The sequence below is a fragment of the Peromyscus leucopus genome, chromosome 4 (assembly GCF_004664715.2).
Source record: "Peromyscus leucopus breed LL Stock chromosome 4, UCI_PerLeu_2.1, whole genome shotgun sequence".
NCBI lineage: Eukaryota > Metazoa > Chordata > Mammalia > Rodentia > Cricetidae > Peromyscus > Peromyscus leucopus.
The window spans coordinates 26,046,088-26,052,239 of NC_051066.1; the positions used below are offsets into that span (position 1 = coordinate 26,046,088).

Sequence of the window (6,152 nt, forward strand, 5' to 3'; positions counted from 1 at the left end):
TATCTGATGCATGAGAGATTCAGAATTAACCAAGGAAGCTGATCTCCAGCAAGGAGCTTGGAACTTTTTCAAGAACACTATTCTCTGTGTTTCCTGGAGAGAAAAACAGGAAATGGGCTTCTAAAAAAGTCTGTTCAGGTTGAGTTGGACTCTCAAAAGACTTCCTTGCCAAAGGAGTTACTAAAAGGATTTATGGAAATTGTTCTTTTAGATACATTTGCATTTTGTTTGGTTTGGTTTGGTTTTTTTAATACAGTAAAATGCTACCAGACTGTACTGGTTTAGTGAATTCCAGAAAGAGACCAAACTCAGCCCCATGAGGGCCTTTTGGTCTTTGGAACAAAGTGAGATGAGCATTCAATTCAGCTGACAATGAAGTCACACTCTGTTTCTTCTCTTACTCTAGAATATTCTAAATATCACTAAACAGATTCCAAAACTCTTCTGCATAGGTTTTATCTGCTGCAGGTTTAAAGCAGAAACATCTATAAGAAGAATGGCAATTAGCTGCCATACATGAGAGACTGTCTCCCAAATTTTTATGGAAATTCCTAAGAAGTTAGTAAAACAATATTGTCTTCTTCTCTTTTCTCACACATAGGTATACACACAAGCTACAGAAACTACTCTGCATGTATATGTGTGTTTCTACCTAAATGTGTATTCATTACATATTCATATGTATCTATAAATACATGCCCATGAGTACTATTGTTTTCTCTTTGCGTGTATATGTGTGTTATTCAGCTTTCCATAACTACAAAAAATAACTCTGATAAATTACTTTGTAAAGAAAACAGGTTTATTGTGGCTCACAGTTTTGGGAGTTTGCATCTATTATGAACTGGTGCCATTGCTTCTGGAAACAGTACATCTCAGTTGGAACACCTGGAAGATGAAGTCTCTTTACCTTATGGTGAACAAGAAGTGAAAAGAAAAAATGACAAATGTCCCACAACCCCCAGCAAGAGAACACCTCTGTTTTAGGATTTGTATTGCTGAGAAGAGAGACCATGACCATGGTAACTCTTATAAAGGAAAACAGTTAATTGGGGGTAGCTTAAAGTTTCAGAGGTTAGTCCATTATCTTCATGGAGGTGTGCAAGCAGATATGGTTCTGGAGAAGGAGCTGAGAGTTCTACATCTTGATCTGCAGACAGCAAAAAGAGTCTGTGTCCAAAATAGGCATAACTTGAGCATAGGAGACCTCAAATCCCACCCCACAGTGACATACTTCCTCCAACAAGGCCACACCTACTTCGACAAAGCCACACCTCTTAATAGTGCCACTCTCTGTGAGTTTTTAGGGGCAATTACATTCAAACTACTACAACCTCCAATTACCTAAACCCTTCTAGTGGGCCATACTTCTTACCAAGTTTCTGACCAAGTCTTTAACAGGTGGGCCTCTAGGACCTAGTCCAGAGCAATGTGTGTAAAATGATAATGATGGTAGGTATAAAAATCAAAAAGCAGCCAGGCATGATGGCACAGTTTTTAATGCCAACACTACTTGGGAGGCAGGGGTAGGCAGATCACTGTGAGTTTAAGGCCACCTTAGTCTATAAAGTGAGTTCTAGCACAACCAGGGCTGTTACACAGAGATGCCCCGTCTTGAAAAACACAAACAAAGAATCTAAAAATACAAGTTGGTCACAGAATTGTATCAATTCCCAAAGGAACTGAAGTAGTAAGTAAAGGTAGAAGTAAAGAAAATGTTCCCAAATTTGGGGGGAAAAAAGTCATAAATCTATGTATTTCTTAAATAGTTCAGTATGTCCCAGGAAATTTTAAACAAAAATATCAATCTAGAGAAATGCTTGAGAAATAATTTTTAACACCAAAAAAATCTTATAAGTACTTAGAAGCATCTATGTGTATTATATGTAAACATGATACTCAAAAGAGTAAAAGAAAATTTACTTTCAAACTTCTGCTTTGTATCCTAGAGAGTGCAATGGACAAGAATATTCCTCTTTGATTCCTTCTTCATCAGTTTTCAACAGGATTTTGAGAACCATTTGACAACTACAAAAACAGATGAAGATTGGCTCAGCCAATATAGTACTGGAGTGCGTGCAGGGGGAGGCGGTGCTCTTCTGTCTGGGTCCTTAAATTGGTTCATTTTGTGCAATGATTTGGAAACCTGCAATCTCACTTCGTCTTCTCTTGATCTATAAGATTCTCATGGTATGATGACGACCCTTACCGTTCTTCCCACCTGATATGACCTTTCGTTTTTCCTCCTTGCTAATTTTAACTTTTTCAGAACCCCAATTGAAATAGCTGTTATTTTAAGGCCTTTGTGTTTTAAGAAATAAATCCTTTTTGGATTATTTGTTTATTTATTTATTTATTTATTTATTTATTTATTTATTTATTTATTTATTTATTTTTAACAGACAGGTAATTTCTTTTTTCTTAAAGTTGAGGTCTCATTATGTAGCCCTGGGCTGGCATGAAACTTTCCACATAAACTAGACAGCCCTTAAACTTGACTCTAAAGATTCACCTGCCCCTATCTCCTAAGTGCTGATATTAAAGGTATCCACTACCACACAGTCTAAAAAACAGTGGTTAGCTATCACAAAGTAGATCATACTACCTTAACCATATGCATCCCATTAGACACAAGGGCCCTTCCATCCTCCTCTATGGGAATATGAGCCTTCTCTCTATTCAAACAATACATCAAAAATCAGCTAGCTAATTTCATTAGAAAATTATTTCAACACATTATAGAACAGGTAATTCTGTATGCTATAGATAACCAAGAGATATAGTAAGAATATATAGTTTTAGGGAAGACAAAGTAGAAAGTTCCCTATTTCCCTCATTAATAACTTCTAATAACACTGGAAATTATATATCAAACATGAGAAAATTCCACAAGTAACAGAGCAGAAGATAGACTGAATCATGCTTAGCATAACAGTGAGTTCCCTGTGCTTTATCCTTCCTACATCTCAGAGTTATACCTAAAGCAACTGACAAGTGCAAAGAAATAATATGGAAAATGTTACTAAAGTTTGCAACAGACAGAAGCCTACGGATCTAAGAATCCAGCAAATCCCAAACTGGATAACCAGCAAGAAATTATAAGACCCATTATAGTCAAACTTTTAAAATTAAAGACAAAGGGAAAAAACCTAGTGAAATAGATACAACAGCTTCCTGGGAAGGAAAATCTGTTTGAATGACAATGAATTCCTTATCAAAACCCTTGGGCCAAAGGAAAGTGTCACATTTTTCAAACTGTGAAAATAAAAAAGTAGAACTGCCAACTAAGAATGTTCTACCCGGAGAACATATCCTTCAGAAATAAAGAAGAGCACAAGGCATTCTCAAACAAAGAACAGTCAAGAGAATTGTCCAGCGACCTCTTCTGAAGTCATTAATTAGGAAATTATCTAAATGGAAAGAAAACAAGCTCCTTGAAACAAAATAAAGAACATAGTATGCAAAAATAAGGGTGCGTGTCATATAGCTTCTTCCTTCTGGGAGTTTTCTAAATAGTGCTTGATGGTTTAAAGAAACAGAATACTGTCTGACAGGAGTATAAACATTCGCAAGGAAACATTTTAATCAAGTATTATATAAAGTATAGAGAGTAAAATGATGTAGAGGTAAGATTTCTGTATTTAACTTAATAAAAAAATGACACCAATTAACAGTTATATAATATACTAAGATACTGTAGCAACTACTAACATATATTCTATATTGTTCTATGGGATACAGCTCAGTAGCAAAGTGGTTGCTTGCCTAGCCTTCAATAAGCCAAGGAACCCCAAGTTTAATCCCTAGTACACACACACAAAGAATACAAGTAATTTTAAATGAATTTTTAAAATATGTTGATATAATCCACAGGCAGACAGGGAAAAGAAAGCAGAGAAAGGAAAGCAAATTAAAAAGGATCAATGAAGCCACCCCACAGAAATAAGTACACTAAATATGTAAACAAAATGGCCATTACTAGAAAAATTTAAATAAACAAAAAAAAGAAAACTGTTGGCAGTGGCTTAAATGTATAATACAACTACATCCATATATGTATATATTCAATGAGATACTTCAAATATAAAATATAGAGACACAATTGAAAATAAAAGGATAGAAAAGATGAACCACTCAATGCTAATCAACAAGAAAGAGGAGGGGTTGTATTGGTATCATCTAAACAAGGTCATAGAACACAGAAAATCACCAGACCAGTGAAGGGCATTATAGATTGTATGATAAAAGTCTTGGCCCTGATGATACAGCAGTACTGTATCACATTAATTATAAGACATCCCTTTTATATAACTTTTTTATTAAAAATAGGTTTGTTTTATTTTTTTCACACAATACATTCTGATCATGGCTTGTCCTACTCCACCTCCTCCCAGATCCTACGCACCCACCCAAATCCACATCCGTATCTCTTTATAAGTAAAACATGTAAGATATTCTTGGTTTTTTTTTGTTTGTTTGTTTTTGTTTTTCGAGACAGGGTTTCTCTGTGTAGCTTTGCGCCTTTCCTGGAGCTCACTTGGTAGCCCAGGCTGGCCTCAAACTCACAGAAATCCGCCTGGCTCTGCCTCCCAAAGATATTCTTAAAATGAAAAAGTTATGGAAACATAGAACAGATGCCTTTGGCAAGAACTAAGGGGGTAGAGGAGGGGAGAATACAGTGGCTGTGGTTGTAAAAGTTATTGGTAGTGACAGAAATGATAGAGCACACCAGTTGGTTATCCAGTCCCAAATGGTCAGCCTGTAACATTTTGCAGACTGAGCAGTTTGCATTTAGGAATATAAATGTGTGTGTGTGTGTGTGTGTGTGTGTGTGTGTGTGTGTGTGTGTGTGTGTGTGTACATATGTGCATGCATGAAATGGTGATAATCGGCGCTGGTGGCATCGCTGGTTGCAATGTGAAAAGGTCACTGTCACAACAGAACCCAGTATCAGTATTCAGAGCTTTATTAGGAGGAAAAGGGGAAAGAGAGGGGACCAGGCCTGGTGAGAGAGACAGATGATGGGGAGTTGGGAGCAGAGCAGAGCTGGGAGCAGAGAGTGTGTGGTCTGCAGCCAGCACTTTAAGGCACCTATGTAGTCACCAGCGTCCCCTGATGTAAGATGCAAGACCCCGAGCTGCGCATGTACAGGAGTGAGGGCAGGATCCTAACAATGCAATGTGAAAAGAGGCCATGAATTGAAAAAGAAAAAGAAAGCAAATATGGGAGGGTTTGGAAGAAGGAACGAGAAAGTAGAAATGATGTAAGTGTATTATAATCTCAAAAAAATAAAAGAAGCAACTTTAAAAAAAAAAAACAAAAAACAGGTAATGTGTGCCTAGGATCCAGTGTGTACATATCTGTACTTGACTCAACACAAAATGTTTCATTTAAAAATTTTATAAAACTTTCCATAACAAAACCGTAATAGTAACAACTAACAAAGGCCATTGAATAGGAAAATTCATATCAGTCTCATTCACTAATACAAATATAGAAACCCTAGGTTAAAATACTGACAAATCTAGTCAGAGAAACTTGGAGGTAACTAGTTTTCATCTCAGCAGAGGATATTTGCTAACTAAAGAGTTTTGTTTTGGGATATTTATTAAGTAAGATCATTCCATTAAAATAATACATTTTTACCATTGCAATAACTTTCTAAATAGATGTGCAATAAAATTGAAAATCCATTTAAAAAATACAGAGTAAAGCCTGTTATTAATCATCCAATATAGTTTTTTTTCAATATTCTCAGTCTTAAGAGTTTAAGTGGCCTTCACCAACTGAACATGGAAACAAATATTAAGGGTAATTAAGTTATCGTCACATTCAACCTCATTCAGACGACTGCATTTCTTTAAGAAAGAAAGAGGGAAGGGGGGAGAGAGGAGAAAAGGAGGACAATCTCTGCTCTCAGTATAGTTTGGCAAGGAACCACTTACACATACTGCAATATGAGCAAAGCATAGAGACTTCCAGATGTGCTTGTTGTCATAACAGATCGTTGTGTTAGCCTTAGTAACAATCCTGAAGTGCCACTGATAAAGAATGTCCATTCTGAATCAGAAAGTAGAATCACATGCTTTCCAAACTGAAGTCACACAAAATGATAGCTCTATGACCCCTGTATACAGAGTAACCGATTTCAT

General features: G+C 36.3%; 1 non-coding gene across 1 annotated transcript; it reads right to left on the bottom strand.

The window, feature by feature from the left end:
* Positions 1–2,565: 2,565 nt before the first annotated feature.
* LOC114705337 lies at positions 2,566–2,690 on the bottom strand. Its single transcript, XR_003736378.1, has one exon. It is a non-coding gene; the product is annotated as a U6atac minor spliceosomal RNA (small nuclear RNA).
* Between the last annotated feature and the right edge of the window lie 3,462 nt (positions 2,691–6,152).